Consider the following 20,720-nt stretch of genomic DNA (forward strand, 5'->3'; position numbering starts at 1 on the left):
TAACTCATGATTATGTAGTCGTGAGGGAATTCATTGTTTCATTATCTTGAGGTTGTTGAATGTAATGATTGCTGAATGGTGCAATTGGTGATTGCTTGTACTGTTAGGTGATGATGTAGTTAAGTATTTGATAGCAAGTGTTTGATTTGTCAGGAATGTGTAGATTAGAGTTGAAATTGATTGAGAGATGGACGGGATTCCTTATTTGTGGTTTTGTGTATGTGATCTTTAAGGGATGAGTTGTGATTGGATGTCGTCTTAATTGGTGATTTGGTGACCATTTTTCTTTTGGGTTAGGAGCCTTTCGTGGCAGTGTTGAGTAGATCGATGTCCATTATGAGTCAGGCGTATGGTCTGGTTGGTTTTGTGTATGATGTGTTGAGAGTCGGTTAACCGCAATGGTTTCTGTGGCGGTATTGGTGACACCTGATGCCAAAGGCAATAATGTTGTTGAATTCATGGTCTTGGGGTTATGTGAGGTGTTTTTCGTGAATGTGTGACGGTGGGCCTTCTTCTTAAGGAGGGTAGATTTCGAAATCTCTTTAAGGAGGGTAGATTGTGACATTTCTGATTTTCAGCGTTATTCAATTTTCTGTAATTCGTGTTGCCGCAAGGGCATTTTTGTCCTTTAACATTTTGTGTACGGGATCTTAATAGTGTCCAATTTCATTTTTTGTGCATTTTAACTTATGTGGATTAAGTGGTAATTGTAAATGGTGTATTTTTTTTTTATCTTTGTGGTGTAAATGGAGGATTAAAGAAAAAAGAGAAAATAAAAAGAAGTGGCGGTACCCACCACTAGTGTAAATAATGGTTAGAGACCATTTTTGGTCTCTCAATTCTCTGTCTCCCCGCTACCAGCTCTCTCACTCTCTCAAACTTCAATTTTCCTTCTTCTTTTGCTTCAAATCTTTGAAGCTTGATAGTTCCTTCATTACTTGCCTGATTTAGGTGCCGTTTGAGGCAAAACCAAGAGCACGGCGAGCTCTACGCATACATGCAAGCAATTTCAGATTTGGTGCCCTCCTTAATTTTTGAATTCCTTGACCTATTTCAAGGGTTTTGCACATTTTGAGGTAAGGGCTTCCTAATTCACATTATTCATGCACCTTTGTGAGTTATTCTACATGAATTGTGTTATAGCATGCTTATTGGTGTTAATTGTAGCCTAAAATGTCTTGATTGTATATATGTGAATATGTGAAGACTTGTCTTGATTGTGCTATATGAGAAGCATGCTTAGATAATAAGTTTTATGCCTATTCTATTGTTCACATGCTATGAATGGTGTATGAAAGCATGCCCTATTGTATTTTATGATAATCTATTATTATTTAAATATTTAAAGTATGAGAACATACTTACTTGTGTTGTGTCAAATTCCTCATTTTCATAGTATTGAGATCATGAGACATGCATGTACACCATTGGGTTGCATGAAGGGAAGAAATTGTCTTTAAAATGAAAATCGGGAGTTTTGGGAAAGAATATTTTGATGAAAGTGTTTTGGAAAACCCGGTCGCTGCGGAGTCACCAACGGGCCGGTAGGTTAATGTAACCTAGAGGGAACTAGGGATATTACCCTAGCGTGGTTGAGCTATCTGGGCCCCATAATGACGCTACGGAGTCACCAAAGGCCAGGGACAGTAACCAATCCTTCTCTTGGCACTGCGGAGTCACCAAAGGGGGTTACATTAACAGTTTGAAAGTGATGATTCTGATTGTGAAAAATGGGGAGCGACATCGGCATGCATTGCATCTCCATTGCATCTTATTATTTGTGTTGAGAAGGATAACCATGTTGTATTCTCCCCTATGTTGTATGACCCCAACTCCTATTGGCCTATTCTTTGTTTTGGATTCATGGGGTCTCATGAGGTGTGTCTTAGGCGTCACCTACTGAGCAAATTGCTCACCCCACTATATTATTATATTTTTTTCAGGTCATGGCAAGGAAATGTAGGATGAAAATCCTTCGCAAGCTTAAAAGTTGTTAGAAGATGAAATTTTTGCTATTTTGTAGTTGGCCATTACGTGTACAATTATAGTTTTGAGAATGTAATTAAATTTGTATTCACGACTATTAAGAAAATGTAATTAAGTTTTACTCACTCAAAATCAGTTTGTGCATTTTAAGTAACGTGTGATAATTTATGTTATTGATAGTGGTTGTGTTTTTTTTTTTTTGATGTTAAAATGTGAATAAAATTTCACGTAAGTGTAGTGACGTGGGTGGTTGGATTACCAAAAGTTGGTGTATATGTGTTTCCACAGGTCAATGGGAAGTGGAAGTGTGAATTACCCAGAACCGGTCGACGTATGGCTTCCCAAACGTCGACCGGTATCTTCATAGTAGGGTCATTGAGACATACGTTCCAAACCAGTCGACGTATGGCTCCCCATACGTCGACCAGTATCACGTCCCAAACCAGTCGACGTATGGCTTCCCATACATCAACCGGTATCTTGGCAGTGGGTTTTCCCACTATTTATAACCCAAACCAGTCGACGTATGGTGTGGATACGTCGACCGGTTTCTGTCTCTTAAGTAATATGTGTTTTGTTTCCAAATTGCACTTTGACACCCAAGTGAGGTTACACGTAATTATTTTATGACCAACTAAAATGCCATAATTATATTTTAACCACCAAAAAGGACTTTATTACCCCCGACCTTATTTTGTTTATTACGTAATGTAAGCAAATGGCCGTACTACCCTCGGATGTTTTTTGGTCAAGTAATGACCCGTTTAATGATCCGGATCCATGAGGATTTGGGTCGTTACATGACAATATGACTAAAGTAATTTGAAAAAGAGGTGCTCTACCACATCAAAATTTGTTGAAACAAAATAAAACAAAGTATGAGGTTCTGGATTGATCAATAATGTTTTAGACAAAAAAAAAAAAAAAAAAAAAAAAAAAAAAACAAAACAAAATGTTGTCACTTTGTTACTGAAAATTTAAAAAAACGTTAGTCACTTTGTTACTGAAAATTGCTAGCTGCTTCTTTATATGAAACAGATTTTCTCCCAAAATACATCAATGTGAGTGATCAAGGCAAACACTGGCTTTCGAAAAATATTGATTACAACAATGTGAAAACAAAACAAAACAAACTTAGAATATTCAACTACAATGTACATTAGGAATGAAACAATAGTATAAGCTTAAAAGTATAAATACTAACGGCCTTCAATGATTGTAACAGTGACATTATTTGCAGAACATCTCTTATGGCTATGTTGAGAAGACCTGATATTGAAGAGAAACTGTTTTTCAATAAATGTAGATTGCTTTGGAGTTGGAAGATTTGCAAAATCACTACTGAGCATTGATAGAATGGTGGAAATAGTAGGCCTATCTCTCACGAATTCTTGGACACATAGTAGCCCTACGTGTATGTATCTCAAGATCTCCACTTGGAAGCACGGATCAGATATTTTCGGATCTAAGCATTACAATCCTATGTTCATTCCATAGTTTCCATGCCTGAAGACAGTAAACAACCATGAAATGCTGACATTGGAAAGTTTAGATGGAGCTATCAATAACAAAGGGCAATGTATTCCAAATGGACTTACAAATCCAAGAAGGTTCGAAGAGTGCTCATCCTGATAAAAACTAGTGTTTCTTCGCGCACTTGCAATCTCTAATAAAAGCACTCCGAAGCTATAGATATCAGATTTTTCCGAGAATCTCCCTTCCATTGCATATTCTGGGGCCATATAGCCACTACATTGAATCATTTCAGCCCAAATAGAAAAATTATTTGAGTTGAACTATCTAGTGAGAAAGAAAGTTATAAAATAGAAATGATTAAGCATTTGGACAAAGTAATAGATGCTTACTATGTTCCCACAACCCTTCTAGTGTTGGCTTGGTCTTCATTGCCTCCACAAATCTTTGCCATGCCGAAATCTGAAATTTTTGGGTTAAGCTCTTCATCCAACAAAATGTTACTTGTCTTTAAATCTCTATGAATAATATTTAATCTGGAATCCCTATGGAGGTAAACTAGTCCTCGACCAGTCCCTTCAATAATGTTGGCACATTTTCTCCAATCCAAGAGTTATTTTTTGCATGGATCTACAACCAAAAACTAAATGAGAAAATCTATGTATTCTTCAAAATATAATTATTATGTAGTAGCCATGCTGAAGCAATGAATAGAAAACAACTAAAGATGACAAAAAGATCACACTTTGGATGGACTGACCAAAGAGTAATGCATCCAAGCTTTTATTTGGCATGTATTCATAGATCAACATATTTTCTTCTCCTTCCACACAACATCCAATAAGTCAAACAAGATTACGGTGCTGGAGTTGACAAATCACCAAAACCTCATTCATAAACTCCTCCAGCCCTTGTCCAAACAATCTTGAAAGCCGTTTAACAGCTATTCCTTCTTCACTTGGCATTTTCCCCTGAAAATAAGGTAAAAGTGAAATTATTATTATTACTTTTATTTTTCTTATTGTTAGTAAAGCTTCAACTCCAAAAGAACAAATATTACCTTATACACTGGACCAAAACCACCCTGCCCAAGTTTATTGGCCACATGAAATTCATCTATTGCAATCGCCAGTGTCTCAAAACTAAACAGAGTTAATTCTTCAAATTTAGCTTGCTTTAGTTTATCTCCAAGCACACTTTCATTTGAACGCTCTGGACCGGCTTCAATTTTCTTCCTTCCTGAATCAGAATTCAGTTATGCAATCATTTATTAACAGAAAATAGTTTATTTATCTAGAGTTAATTGTAATGGGAATATACCTCTTGGCTTAGACATCCACCTCCAAGAAAGATAAATGCAGATAGCAGTTGCTACTGACCCTATGATCACTGCAATTGTAATAACTATTTGTGTGTTTCTCTTTATATCTGTAAGACAGAACAAAATTTGAAGGAGTGGAGTTGAAATAAAAGAAAGAATTGAGAATTTATTATAGACGCTGCTCTTTTCTTTGGTAAATTAGAAAAAGATTTATGCTAATGCTGTCAAAATGGATTAATGGATTATTGACTTCAAAAATTGATCATGAATTTCAGATAGTACAATGGTTACTGTTTTGATAGATCACATCCAAGAAAAAGATTAAAATAAACCAGTAAACAAACAATAGAAGCATAAGAGGATTATTTAAATTACAATATCAAAAAAGGAGATGCAACACCTTACCAAGCTCTGAATATGCCACACGGATGTAAAGATCCACCCCACCATAGGGGAATTTCTGTATGTCAATTAAGTTTTCGCTCCATTGCAAACAACCAATACCACTATAATATCCATAGCCTATGCATGAACAATTATTCAAGCACTCGCTTCTGCAGCTATTCTCCAATATTGCAGGTGACAACTTTGCAAAGGTCGGCACTTTAACTGTCTTTTTCTTTAAAAACCCGTCTTCTTTTCCCTTCCCACCATTAATGTTGTTTCTCTTGCACTGCAACTGTCTCCTCCTCACACTTCCACTGGTCCAATTTCCTCTATTCCATTCCTCCATATCCTTTGATTCAAACCCTTGTAAACATGTGCAAATTGGTGAATCCTGCACATTGTAGCTTCCAAATGGACCGCACTTACCATATGCGTCACATTCATTTCGTGGAGCCAGAACCGTATCTTCCCAATTCTCCTTTCCAACATCCCTGTATCTCTGCACTACAATTCCATCAGAATTCAAGAAAAAGTAACACACGGATTCATCTCTAGAAGTATAAGTTGTATAAACTGTTCCTTCTTTATCATCCACGACCTCAAGAGTGTTATAGTTCACAACCATGTTGGGTACTCCAATAATGCTCTGTCCATTCCATGGACCACTCTGCCAGTAAAGATGACTACCACTCCATACATACAGTTCTGGAATATTCAAGGGATTCAAACCATAAATGAAGCTTCCAGTAGATGGATCCAAAGAGCTTTTCCATGAGGTGAGCACAGTCCTCTCACCTGTATATTTGTTGGTACTAATTTTCATCTTCTGCAACATTGAATCAGAAGGGTGTTCAAAACTGTCCCACGTTATGCTTCCGCCAATGTTATCTTGCAACACAAGTTTCCCAGAATCTAAAAGCTGGGCACTTGAATGTGCCGAAGAATTTGGAACATTTGATGACCAAACAATCAGTTTCTGTCCATCCATGACCACAAGGTTTCCATCTTCAGATATAGTCAGAGTCCCAGAAGAATCATTAAGGGGTTTATCTCTATTTGCTACCTAGATCACAGCTGTAACAGGGATATTTTTATACCAGATAGCAACATAACGCTTTGTAGCATTGAAGGGGCTAAAAAATCCCAGTTTGAAAGTTGCACCATTGGAGACTATACTTTCAGGGTCGTTGATTCGTTGAATTGGTGTAATTGTGTCTATGGCAGTGCTAAACTCTAGTTGGAAAAAGTAAAACATGAGAACAAGGTTTTGTAGAAGAGTCATTAAGCTTGTACTATGGTAAGTAGGATAACTCTAATGCATTCACTCATATTTATATACACCAAGAATTTATTTCTCCAACTCATCAGCATTTTATTTTATACGAAAATCATCACTGAATTACCAATCAAAAAGGAAAAATAAAATAATAATTCAACATTGAATTCTTACAACTTTTGCAGACTTTTAAATTCAGACCCTTAAACCATTGAAAAACTTTGGCACGAAAGTTTCTGAGAATAAAACTATGCGGCATGAATGTTTCTAATTTTTTTTTTTACCATTTTCCAGAATTTTTTGAATTTTACGGGGGCATTTTCGTCTTTTCACATTTTGCGTGCCTGGCACCGTGAGGTGTGTCGGGTGTGTCAAAGAGTTGGTTGAAGCATTCTTTTGAGTTCAGGACTCTTTAAAATGCAAGGGTGACCATTTTGGCATTTTTTCGTTTTTGAGCTGGACGGTCTCGTGTGGGACCCACTACTGGATTTGTAGCGTACGGAGTGTTGTTTGGGTCCATTTGCATCACATTTATTTTATTTAATGTGTTATATATGGTTGAGAATTATTATGTGTAGGTATGGTTGAGAATTAAAGTGGTATGAATTGTGGCCAAAAGGCCATGTTCCCCCCCCCCTGTGTAGGTATATATATATATATATGTATATAATATTGTGGTGTAAAAATAAAGTTAAAAAGAAAATTTTTGTTTAAAAAAAAAAAAAAGTGGTATGAATTGTGGCCAAAAGGCCATGTTGCCCCCCCCCCCCCCCCCTCCCCCTCTCCTTTCTTGTTCATTTTCTTTTTTCTTTTTAAGCAAATATTCAATCCTTGATTTCTCCCTCACCAGTTGGAATTTTTTGGTGCCGTTTGCGGCAAAACGGAGAGTTTGTCAAGATCTTCGATTTGATCGAAGTAAAGGTAATTTTGGTGTTTCAAATTCTAGGGCTTGGATTTGGGCAAATTGAGAGTTTTTGCATCTAAGTGAGGTAGGGATCCCTAATCCATAATCTTCTTGTGCTTTTGTAAATTATCTTGTATAAATTATTACCTAGCATGTTCAATTTGTATAAATTCTTGCAAAAATTGCTTAAATGTTGTATATGGAATGTTTAATTAGGTGTTAAATGATGTGTTATGATCGAGCATGCTTGTGTGGACTAAAATTCATGTTTTATAAGCTTACCATGCTAGATTATTGTTTAATGAAAGTATTCTTATATATATATATATATATTTATTTATTTACTTGTAAAGCATGCTATGTGCTTTCGGTTGAATTAATTATATGAAAATGAGTATTGGCATGGTATGAAAAGGCATGATGCGTTTCATGCATAGGCATTGGGTAAGGAAAATGGGAAAGTTATTTTGAAATGGAATGAAAAAGGTTTTGGAAAAAATGTTTTGAAAGGATTTGAGAAAACCCGGCCGCCTAGGAGTTGCCTAGGGATCGCGCCGTTAGTATGGCCTAGAGAGAACTGGGGTGATTTTTCTAGTGTGGTTGAGTTACCTGGGCCCAAATGATGCCATGGAGTTGCCATGGGATAGGTTATACTAACGGTTTGAAAATGATGACAGAAAAAGGTTTTGGAAATATGAGCGACATTGCATGACATTGCATTCCATAGCATGGCATAGTTCGTTTATGACTTGGATTATGTTGTTGATGTTGTGGTTATATATATATTTTTTTTTTCTGGAAATGGCATGATCTCGGTTCTTTTTCTTATTCCTTGTTTAGATTCACAAAGTCACAAGAGGTGTGTCTTAGGTACGTCCTATTGAGTCATTGTGCTCACTCCTTTATTATTAATATTTTTCAGGACACGAAAAAGAGGTGGCGGACGACCATCCACAACAAGATTAGACGGGATTGGACATTTATATTTTTACTATTTTTGTTTAGAATTTTAATATTTTGTAAATGTAAATCTTGACTATTCTGTAAAACTTCAGTATAATTTGTATAATGTTGTAAATTATAGACTTTTGATTTCAGCTATATTTCATGGACTGTATATTGATGTAATTAGAGTATGTCCCTTGTAAAAGAGTATGGGACTAGGTAGTAGACTGGCGCTTCTATGTTTTTTTTTTTTTTTTTTTTTTTTTTTTGATGGAATTGGAGGAACGGGACTCTTTTTATATGTATGTTGATGTTTTGGGAATGTTTTATATTATTTGCGTTCTATATTAGGACATGATAGATTAGTTTATGGCCAATTGAGGTGATTATATTTTTTTTATGCATTTCAACAGGTTGTGGTAGGACCCTTTTTAGCAGAGGTCATGCCGAATATTTTTTGTTATGACCGGTAGCATTTTAGGGTCGTTTTAATTGTAGTTAAAAAATGATCATTGTTGATTTATTCTTGGAGATGTTCATAGACTTAATTCTTTTTTATTTATTTATTCCCAAAGTATCATTCATTTTCTTACCAACAGGCAAAAACTAGCAAAACAGAAATGCTGCTATGCATCTTAATTATAAGGATCAACCTTTTAAGAGTCTGTTCTGCAATATTTCCAGAAAGGTTTAAATGAAGATTGAGCATACAAATTTAAAATTCCTTGAATTTAAGTCCTAAAAAAAAAAAAAAAAAAAAAAAAAAAAAAAAAAAAAAAAAAAAAAAAAAAACCTTCTCTGCCTTAGGACATTCATGATTTTGGTTAGACTAGAACATAAAGTTACATTCATGATTTTGGTTAGACTAGAACTTAAAGTTACAGTTGAGAGTATCAAAATTCAAATTTTAACATGACAGGCTGATATATGGCAAGGGACGGTCATGGTGATGGTACCAACAACTCCCTTTACCGACAGTTGTGACTATAATTCAAGATCGTAACTTCTGACCATAATTCAAGATGGACTTCTGTCCATGTTCTAGTTATCAGACACAAATTAGCGTGTATATCTTTAATATGTGTCATGGAGGTTTGGTTGATGAAAACATAATTATGTTGACCAATATGCCAATGGCCTAGCAGTACCAGGCTCCTACTTTCCAAATGAAGGTCAAAGGTTCAAGTCTCGATGGAGGTATGTGCGTGTGAGTATCAATTAAGAAAAAGAAAACATAATTTTAATTTATCAACACGTATATGAAGTGTCGGACACAGAATGTGTGTCTCCGGCATGGGTACGGCTCATTCGTAAAATTATCCATGCTTCCTAGCGTACAACATAGTATTTTTTTTATACTTGTCTCTAATGATATAATATATATATATTGTTATGCAAGCAAAATATAATACATTAGGTCCATCCAAGGCCTGCAGTTTAGGGAACTTAGGCCCGAGCCTATTAGGTTTTGACTTTTCAGCGGGCCAAGGGGACATTCCTGAAACCCAAATTTGCATCCAGGCCAAAAGATGCTTCTTTTTACTACACATGAATCATAAGGTAGATTCATGCTAAAAAAATCAAATGTAACATATAAGGTGGGCTATCAAATAGGCTTTACACACACACACACACACACACACACACATACACACATATATATATATATATGTATATTCTCTCTCGCAAATTCACAATATCCTTATTTTTTTAGTGGTGTAGACGGATCGGATTGGTTCCACTTAGACCTAAAATCAAAACCAATCATGTCCAACGCTTTCATAAAAACCAAAACTAATTCTAACCGCACCGATGAGAGTCTAAATTTGAATCAACACAATTAGTAAACCATCACATTAATTTTTGAATTGTGTTTTTGTAAATAACGCCAGCCCAATCTGTGAAACATCGGATTGATTTTACGAATTAGACTTTTATAAACAACGCAATTTATCGCAAGATATAAGATTGAAATGAAATAATTAAGACAATATAGTGACTGCAAGTTGTAACTACATGATGAAGATTTATAAATCATGTGGTTTATACTCACCAAATTATTTCAGTGGCCTCCCTTAATTGGAGAAACAGAAAATAAGCTCAAAAACAATACTGAACTTTGATTCATGAATTACATAAATATATAGTAATATAATTTATGTATATTATAGAAATATATATTATAAGGGGATGGGGGTTAGCCTATTATGTTTCGGGTTAAATAGTATTATATATATTCATATATATTATATGAGTAACAAATAGGATCAGATCAATAGATGAAATAAGTTTTTTTATACCCCAATTCATGAATCAAACCGATTCCTATGCATCACTTATTTATGAAACCGCGACCGGACCGATAGTATGAACAACATGGATCAGATTCACAAATCAAATGAACACACTGCTTTCTCTTTTAATGTTCTCTAGCAATCTTATATAGTTTACATATTTTGAGGGGAATTTTGACTAACCCAATTGTCTTCTTCAAACGCTTTTCAAGAAAACAACTCACAAGTTGGGTTGTATCTTAAAACTGTATAGCTTTTTCATGCACAGGAACGGGGGAGGCTCATACAAATTTTTGTCACTCTTATTGTTTCTTTCTTTTTAATATGGGCTAAAAACATTTTTAAAAAAATAATAAAATAAATAAAAAAACCCTATTGTTTACAACAACTACATATAACACCCTCAATTATTAGAAAAACTCTCTAAACTAACATAAACTATCACATTGACCCCCTTTCCATTACAGAACCGTTAAGTGACTGCGAAATGACAAGAATGCCCTTGATATTATATTAATATTATATTAAAATGAAATTGTGAATTTAAAATGACAATTATGCCCCCGTGTGAAATGATGTAGTATTGGGCAGCCTTCTTCATCATCTTTGGAGGTCTTCCACGTGGTCTACTTGACTCTCCCTCCCTCTCTCTCTGGTATGTATGGAAATTGTATGTCCCTTTCTCTCTCTAAATTTTACATATAATAATTCTTGTATATGGCGACAACCTAATTCCTTTCACTCCGAAAGTCATCTCTAATTATTCACTCCCCTTTTTAAACCCCAACCCATTATTCCATATTCATAACCTGCATGCAGCAATTGGGCCTTCTTGCTACCCATCTTCATCCCTCACTCTCCCCAATCCTTCGACTCCATTAGGGCTTCCTTCCCAGCACAAGAAGCGGTGCCAGCGAGGTGTGGTGGTCCCAAAAAAGACAAATGATAGCCATGTGGCAGTGGCAATGAGCAATGCCACCACTACGACGACGGCGGTGCTAGTACGGCTCTGCCTCCACCGGCGGCTTTGCAATCAGCTGATATAGTTATCGTCGTCATGTTGATGATGGTGGGGCGAAGTCGTCAACTTTACTGACTTCATCACTGCCAACATTCATCTCGGCCGACGACCGGTGCGGAGAGGGGTGATGTCCAGTGGACGATGGTGGTAAATAGGAAAATCCAATATACAGCCAGAGTAGAAAGTTGGGAAAGGATAATAAAAATAAGATTCAATTTTTAGGGTTTTGGATATGTTTTGGGGGTTAAAGTAGAGAGAAAAGATCAAAACGAAGCGATATATATGATAATGATAAGACGATCTTAATAGAAAGGAGCTTTCTATAAGTCGTATCTTTGTGTTTGGGTGTGAGTGTGAGAGAGAGAGAGAAAGATAGATAGAGAGAAAGAAATAAGACTATAGAGAAGGGTAATTTGGTCATTTCAAGAGAACAAGGGTATCTTGGCCATTATAATGCAATATATGGTGCATGTGATGGTCGCGTGATAAGATCCCATTAATTTTAGATGGTCAACTAACAGGGAGGGGTTGATATGATATATTTTTAAAAACGTGATTGGGTAATATAATAGTTTACGTACTTGAGGGGATTAGTAGATAATTTTAATAATTCTATGATATTTATATTTCCATTATTCTATATTTGAATTTAACTTCTGTACCTTGTATATGATACATGATTGCAACCTACACACATAGATATAAATATACAAGTGACCATGTATATTATTATTATTCATATGTGTGATGGTATGGATTGCTCAGGTCACATAATCCCATTACCTCTATAAATCCAAGAATTTACTCATCTCTTGTAATAGTCATTTCACAAGTGCAATTCATACTGACATTCCAATGCCTAATTTATTTATATAACTCCAATCTAACCCCAGACACATCAAAATATTTAAAATTGAGCATTCAACTATCCAAAATAAAATAAAATAAAATCAAATAAATAAAGTAGTTAAAATCTCTTGCTTTTACATGTCTCAATAAAATAAGTAATTAACAATGATAAATTAAGTAATTAAATTTCGTCAGCTTCACAAGCCACGTGACACAACCACTCAGGTTTAGGGCTCCCATAGGTTCCAAACCCTTGCTTACTTTTCTTGCATAGCTCCGTAGACCAAATCGATTTCGACACAATCATCACACCAATCATTGAATGTTAGCATTTCTTCAAAGACAACCTAGGCATATCTTAAGAAGGAGACTACATTTCAATAGTATAAATACCCACACCAATTCATAGAGTTGATGAACACATTTTGTAAAACAAAACAACATTTTGCATAACCAATTAAAGTGTACTTAATGGATGATAGTAAGAGTAATACTAGAAGAAGTTGTGTGCTAACGGCCATACATGGTTGTAATAGTTACATTGTTCGCAGAACATCCCCTTTGGCTCTGTTGAGAAGACCTGCATATTTCAGTAAATGCAGGTTGCTTTGGAGTTGGAAGATTTGCAATTTCACTACTAAGCATCAAAAGAACGGTCGACATAGTTGGCCTATCAGTGGCAGAATCTTGCACACACAACAATCCTATATGTATGTATCTCAAGATCTCAACTTGGAAGCATGGATCAGAAATTGTTGGATCTATTAGCATTACGATCCTATCTTCATTCCACAACTTCCAGGCCTAGACACGATGACACAACCACCAAAAGTTGAAATTAGAAAGATTAAAATGAACTATACGTAGTAACTGAGCCAATAGTTCGAGTGAACTTACAAATCCCAGAAGGGTTAAAGAGTGCTCATCGTGGTAAAAGCTAGTGTTCTTTCGCCCACTTACTATCTCTAACAACAATACTCCAAAGCTAAAGACATCAGATTTTTCTGAGAATCTTCCTTGCATTGCATATTCGGGGGCCATATAGCCACTACATTGCATCATGACAGCCCGAACAGTAAAATTATTTGAGTTGAAGTTTGCCATGAGAAAGACAAATTATCACATGAATAATTAATCATTTTGGACAAATTAAAGCAAAAGCTACTTACTAGGTTCCAACAACCCTTCTAGTGTTGGCCTGTTCTTGGTTGCCTCCAAAAATCTTTGCCAAGCCGAAATCTGAAATTTTTGGATTTAAATTTTCATCCAACAGAACATTACTTGTCTTCAGATCTCTATGTATAATCCTTAATCTAGAATCCCTATGAAGGTAAAGAAGGCCTCGGCCAATCCCTTCAATAATGATAGCACATTTTCTCCAATCTAGGAGTCTTCGCTTGATTGGATCTGAAACAATATTGAAGAAAAGAAAAAACAAGTATGTGAAAGTTTCTTGGAAAATTAAAATTGATGTTGAGATAAGATTTATAGTTTTAGACTTATAGTAGATCAGTATGTTCACAAACACTACAAAAGAAAAGGCTTTCTGTCTTCTCAAAACAATGAAGTTCCTGCTAATTGAAATAACAAAAAAAAGCTTTATCATGAACTAACCAAAGAGAAATGCATCCAAGCTTTTATTTGGCATGTATTCATAGATCAACATTTTTTCTTCTCCTTCCACACAGCAGCCAAGAAGTCTAACAAGATTGCGATGTTGGAGTTGGGAAATTACCACAACCTCATTCATAAACTCCTCCAGCCCTTGTCTAGAGAATCTCGAAAGCCGTTTGACAGCTATATCTTGTCCGCTAGACAGTTTTCCCTGAAATTAAAGATGAAAGTGAATTTTTTTTTTTTTCAAACAGCGTAGAGCTTCGATGAACAAACATTACCTTGTACACGGGACCAAAACCACCCTGCCCAAGCTTATTGGCCACATCAAAATTGTCTGTTGCAATTGCTAGTTTCTCAAAACTGAAAAGAGGTAGCTCTTCAAGTTTAATTTGGTCGAGCTTATCTCCAAGCATTCTTTCATTTGAACAATCTGGATTCACTACCCCTCTTTTAAATAATAACTTCGCCCTCTTTTTCTTCCTACCTGGTTCAAAATTTAGTAATAGGTAATCTATATAATAACAACAATATGTGCAAATCTCTTGAGCTAATTTTAATGGGCATATACCTTGTGGTCTAGCCATCCACATCCAGGAAAGATAGATACAGACTGCAATGATTAATGAGCCTATGAGCACTACAATTGTGATATCTAGTTTTGTTCTTCTCTTTTTTTCTGTAAAACACAACAAACTTTGTGAGACTACTGTAGTTAATATAGATTAAAGAATTGGGAGTTTAGACGCTTTCCGTGGCTCTCTTTTTCGGTTGGCAAATGGGAAAAGGTATCATACTTATGCCATTAAAATAGACAACAAACGCATTTGTGAACTAAAGTACAAATGTCGGGTGGCTAACATGTTTAGAATATGCAATGGTTCAAATTCAAGTGAGATTTGCTTATACTGAATCATCAAGTAAAACAAACAGAATAAGACAAAAAGGATTAGAAGCACATATTATTGTTATTTTATATTTTTAAGGATGATAAAAAACACTTACCGAGTTCTGAATATGCAACACGGATGTAAAGATCTGCTCCACCGTAGGAGAATTCCTGTATGTCAATTAAGTCTCCACTCCACTGCATACAACCAATGCCACTATAATATGAATAAGCTATACAAGAACAATTATTCAAGCACCGACTTCTGCACTTGTCTCCTGGAGCAAATAGCTGCAACGCGAAGGCTGGCACTTTCACCATCATTAGCTTTATAAACCCATCTTCTTTGCCCTCTTCACCACCACTGTTGTTTCTCTCACACTGCAATTGCCTCTGTCTCCTCCTTACACATCCACTGGTCCAATTTCCTCCACTCCATTCCTCCATATGCTTTGGAACAAACCCTTGTAAACAGGTGCAAATTGGTGAACCGTGCTCATTGCAGCTCCCAAATGGACCACACTTGCCATAAACGTCACATTCAGTGTCTGGGGCCGACCACACATTTTCCCAGTTCTTCTTCTTCTTCATTAGATTTCCATCAGAACTTAAGGCAATATATAACAGAGGAGACACTTTTAAATAGGTATAACTTATGTACATGTTCCCTTCTTTATCCTCTGCAATATCATATCTGCTATGGTACACCGAAATCATTTCAGGTATGCCGATAAAAATCTGCCCATCCCATGGACCGCTCCGCCAGTATGGACGACTGCCATTCCATATATATATTTCCGGAATATTCAGAGGATTGATGCCCAAAGTGAACCTTCCATTGGATGGATCTGAAGGACTTTTCCATGAGGTCAGCTGAGTCTTCTTATCTGTAAACCTGTTGGTACTAAGTTTCATCCCCTGCAAGAAAGAATCAGAAGGGTGTTCAAAACTCTCCCACATTATGTTTCCATTAGATTCATCTCGTAATACAAGGTTCCCGGAATCGGAAAGCTGGGCACTTGAGTTCACAGAAGAGTGTGCAACACCTGATGACCAAACAATCTGTTTCTGTCCATCCAAGACCACAAGATTGCCATCGAATATTGTCACAGTCCCAGAAGAATCATTAAGAGGATTATCCCTATTCGCTACCCATACCACAGCCGTCACAGAGATCTCATTGTACCAGATACCAACGTATCTTTTAGTAGAATTAACAGGGCTAAAAAATCCCAATTTGAAGGTGTCACCATCGGAGATTATAGTTTCAGTGTCACTGATGGGTTGAGTAGATGTAATTGTGTCTATGGCAGTGCAAAATTCATTAGTACAACAAGAACAGTAAAATATGAGGGCAAGGATTAGAAAAAAAGTGGCTTGTACCATGGCAATTAAGTCCAATAACTCTGTTGAGTGGCTCTTGTTGGTGAATATGGAAGGTGTGATGTCTTCTGATTCTGACCTTTTGCCAAAGGACTTCCATGCGCTAACAGTAATTCAACTCTCCATTTCCAAATCAAGTCGGATTCGAATCTACGACTAGTCATAAATTTTGAATGGTTCAAAGCCCCGTAAACGGAAGCAGTATCCTATGATACTATATAACACAAATAATTGTGAATTTAAAACTGTTTTTTGTTCTTTCATTATTGGTTTGGATGCGCATTACTGATAATTTTATCAAATTCATGTCGTCTGCAATATAAATCAAAGATTATGCGCAGTTTAAGCATTATTAATTTATAAACCATATAATAAACAAAGATGAGGTCTAATCACGAATCAATTCTTCTACTCTTTTAACAATTTTTTGACTAATAGTAATAAGAGGCTTAATTAGCATGGTGAAAGCACCTACTAATTAGTTACTTAAATTTGACCTAGAGAGAGAGTTATGCAATTAATTCTCTCTTTTTTACTTTCTTTCACTTTTTACTAATAATTTTTATGTAACCAAACGGATTCTATAGTCTTTAAATTGCAAAGGTTTCTAGATCTGACTCTGTTAGAGCATCTCCAATGTTAAAAGTCATTTTCACATGCCAAATCTATATTTTGACTGGTGTTACAGTATCAAAATGCTACATTTTACCAATTCTACTCCAATGGTGCATTTCATGCAAAATACTATTTTTTGGCACAATTATCATTTTTTTTCAACTACCATTTCCACCATTCATATGTGCATCAGTAATATTAATATTAGGCATATTCCAAGTCAAGTTGTAGATATTAGAAGGAAACTAAAATTAAACTTAATTAAAAAGAAGTAAAAATCTAAAATATTTGATCAAAAAAGGGAAAAAAAAAAAAAAAAAAAAAAAAAAAAAAAAAAACAAATTTTTTATTTTTTTTTTTTACCACTATTTGTGAATTAATTTTTTTATACAATATATTTTTTTTTCTTTTTCGAAAATTTATATATATTATATATATTTGATTATATTATTATTAAAAATATATATATTTTTAGGGCAAATCATTTCAGCCTAATCGCCTCCATCTCTATTCTCGTTCCCAACTCTGAGAACTTCACCTCTCTCTCCCTCTCCCTCCCTGCCACTGCAAACTACAAAATCTACAAGAATCAGAAGTTCAAAACCCATATATTTCAGTTTATCTATCTGTCTGCAAGAATCCAAAGTTCAAAACCTATTACCTATATCAAAACCCATATCGGCGTATCATTTCAGATTGTTCAAAAAATCAAAACCCATATCTTTCAATTTCCATCACCCGCTGTTCCAGTTCGGATTCGCTGTTCGCAAGCTTCAACCACTGTCTCTCAACTCTCAAGCTTGCCCCCTCTCTCTGTGTGCAACTGCTAACTTGTATGTATGGGTTTTGTTTTAACTTATTTTCTAAATCAACTAATCGAGGTCTGTAATTCTTGATTTTGTGTATGCATATATATATATATATATATATATATATATATATATATCAAGGTCTGTAATTCTTGTTTTGTAATCAAAAGTTCAAAAGATTTGGCACAAAATATGGAAACATGTATTGCTATTTGTTTTGCTAGATTTGGCACAAAAAATGGCAAAGGTAAATTTTGGCATCCAATATTGCAGGAGAGTCCAATTTTAACTCACCTACTATATTTTGAATTGGCAGCCAATATAGCAACCCAATTGGAGATGCTCTTATATGTCAGCTAAACTATACTTCAACTAGAAATGGTTCAAAAAATGAAATGGAATGGTTGGACGGTTGAAACAGTCTTCACAACCTAATTATTCATTTAAGAAAATAAAATGAAAGATTAAAGGTTTTAAAATCTTTGCTCCGATGTTGCATAGTATATGTCAATCGTCTCTATTTTACCATACATTGTCCGAACAAATATAAAAACTTGCTCTCCCTTTCAGTGCTCTTTATATAGACCTTAGTATATGATATAAATTGTTAAATAATGAGTTTGTATGAAGGTCAAATTAACGATGGAGCTAAGTGGAGCATAGTGGGGTAGTGCCCCCTTAAGTGTTTTATAAATTCATTTTGTTCCTTTCAAATATTTTTATTCTGTATACGATCCCGATATTTTCCCATACACATAGTATCTTGAGATTGGACTAAGTCATAGTGAAATCTATTTCTTGAAGCCCTTAGTTTGAATATTTTTTTTTTTTTTTTTTTTTTTTTTTTTTTTTTTTTTCAAAGTTCAAGCAAACGCAAGCACACATTGATGATATTGCCCCAACCTCCCTATGTATTTTTTCCGTATCTTGAGATTGGACTAAGTCATAGTCATATCTATTTCTTGAAGCCCTTGGTGGCCCTTGGCTTGAATTTTTATTTTATTTTTCGAAGTTCAAGCAAACACAAGCGCTGATGATATTGCCCCAACATCCCATTTGTAGTAGAGAGACTATACCATCTGAACTAAAACTAATTGGTAGTTTGAATTTTCATTTTGTCGAGAAAAACCTTTAGGTAATTTAAAGTTTTAAACACATATTTTTGAAACATTTGACGACCAAACAATTTGTTTGTGTCCATCCATGACATGTACTACAAGGTTGGTTAGAGTCACAGAAGAATCATTAAGGGGTTTATCTCTATTGTGGTCCTAATTTTGTTTTGGCTTGGGTTGCGTTGCTATTTGGTTATGATTTGGAAATTCGAAGGAAAAAAATTGACCTAGTTTCTCTTGCAGGTTGTGAACCCAGGTTGTAGATTCTCTTATACCCAGTATATAATAGCATTTAGGGTTTGTAGTGTGATACGAGAGAATGGAGGTTTGGCAGCTAAAACTTGTAATCTCATATTTGTGGCATAATGAAATGTTTACCGGATCTTGACCGTGGACATAGGCACTTAAATTTTCATAAGTAGTGTGATTCTTGTTTAATTTCTTGAGTGTTATCAGTTGGTTTGTGGGGTTTGAACGTGTAACCATTGGAGATTATAGTTTCAGGGTTGAGTTGATGTAATTATGTCTATGACAGTGCGAAATTCTATAGTACAAGAACAGTAGAATATGAGAACATGGATGGGAAGAAGAGTCATAAATCTTGTATGTACCATGGCCAGTCCAGTAACTCTGTTGAGTGCTTCTTGTTGATGAAGAAGGTGTGATGTCTTTTGACCCGTTCCTAAAGGACTTCCATGCATCAACACTAATTCAACTCTCCATTTACTCATGAGCAGTGACGTAGTCAGAAAAAAGGAGGGGCCGCTTGAACAGTAATAAAATAAAAAATTGCAGAAAATGTAATATTTCTGAATTTTCGTCATTTTTCATTTTTTTAGAATTTTTCGTTCATGCAAGGGCATTCTCGTCTTTTCTAGTTTTGCGTGCTGGACACCGTGGAGTATGCCGGTTGTGTCCGAGAGTTGGTTGGGACATTTCATTGAGTCCATGATTCTTTGAAATGCCAAGGTTGCCATTTTTGCACTTTTTTCGTTTTTCGGGTTGGACGGTCTCGTGTGAGACCCGCTACCGGAATTGTCGTGTACAGGGGTGTTGATTGAGTCCATTTGCATCTCATATATTTTATTTGATGTGTTTTATATGGATCTGATTTGATATTTGTATATATATATAATTGTGGTGTAAAATAAAAGAATAATAAAAAAAATTAAATTAAAAAGTCACTACAACAAATTTGGGTTCTTGCCACAAGACACTTCGTGGCAAAAACTTTCAAATTTCATGGTGAAAGCCTTTTAGCCATAAGAAATAGCTCATGGCTTGGTCGTGGATGTAGCCCCGTTCTAGAATGCCAATAACCAAGACTAAAAATTTCCGTGGCAAAATGTAAACCTTTTGCCAAAAATTTGAACCCGTAGTAAAATACCTTCTATTACCACAGGCTATTTCATCGCTAAATAACAATATTTCCATGGCAAGTAGCAATCCCGATATAAGAATTAGTCGTGGCTAATTCAATCCTTTTGCAACTAAAATATTTATCGTGGTAGAATAGGTGTTTTCCCACGGAATTTATTCGTAGCTATAAATTTAATTACCCACGAATATATGTCGTGGCAAATATCCAAAATAGGTCACAGAGTTTATTCGTGGCTATAATTTTAATTGCCCACGAAATATATGCCGTGGCAACTATCCAAAATAGGCCACGGAGTTTATCCATGGCTATTCTATTATTAATAAAATAAAATTTAATTTAATAGCCTAAAATATATATTGTGGCAAATACCAAAAAATAGGCCATATATTTATTGTGGCACGATAAGAATTTGTGGCAAACCTATAAATTATTAACATTATAAACAAAAGAAATAATAT

At 35.3% G+C, this 20,720-nt stretch overlaps 1 pseudogene; it reads right to left on the bottom strand.

Annotated features, from left to right (window-relative positions):
* Positions 1-3,185: 3,185 nt before the first annotated feature.
* LOC132273286 (G-type lectin S-receptor-like serine/threonine-protein kinase At1g11330) lies at positions 3,186-16,345 on the bottom strand (annotated as a pseudogene).
* Between the last annotated feature and the right edge of the window lie 4,375 nt (positions 16,346-20,720).

The sequence above is a fragment of the Cornus florida genome, unplaced genomic scaffold, assembly GCF_030987335.1.
Source record: "Cornus florida cultivar Cherokee Brave unplaced genomic scaffold, ASM3098733v1 CherokeeBrave_3.0.0_Hap2_Chr01, whole genome shotgun sequence".
Taxonomy (NCBI): domain Eukaryota; kingdom Viridiplantae; phylum Streptophyta; class Magnoliopsida; order Cornales; family Cornaceae; genus Cornus; species Cornus florida.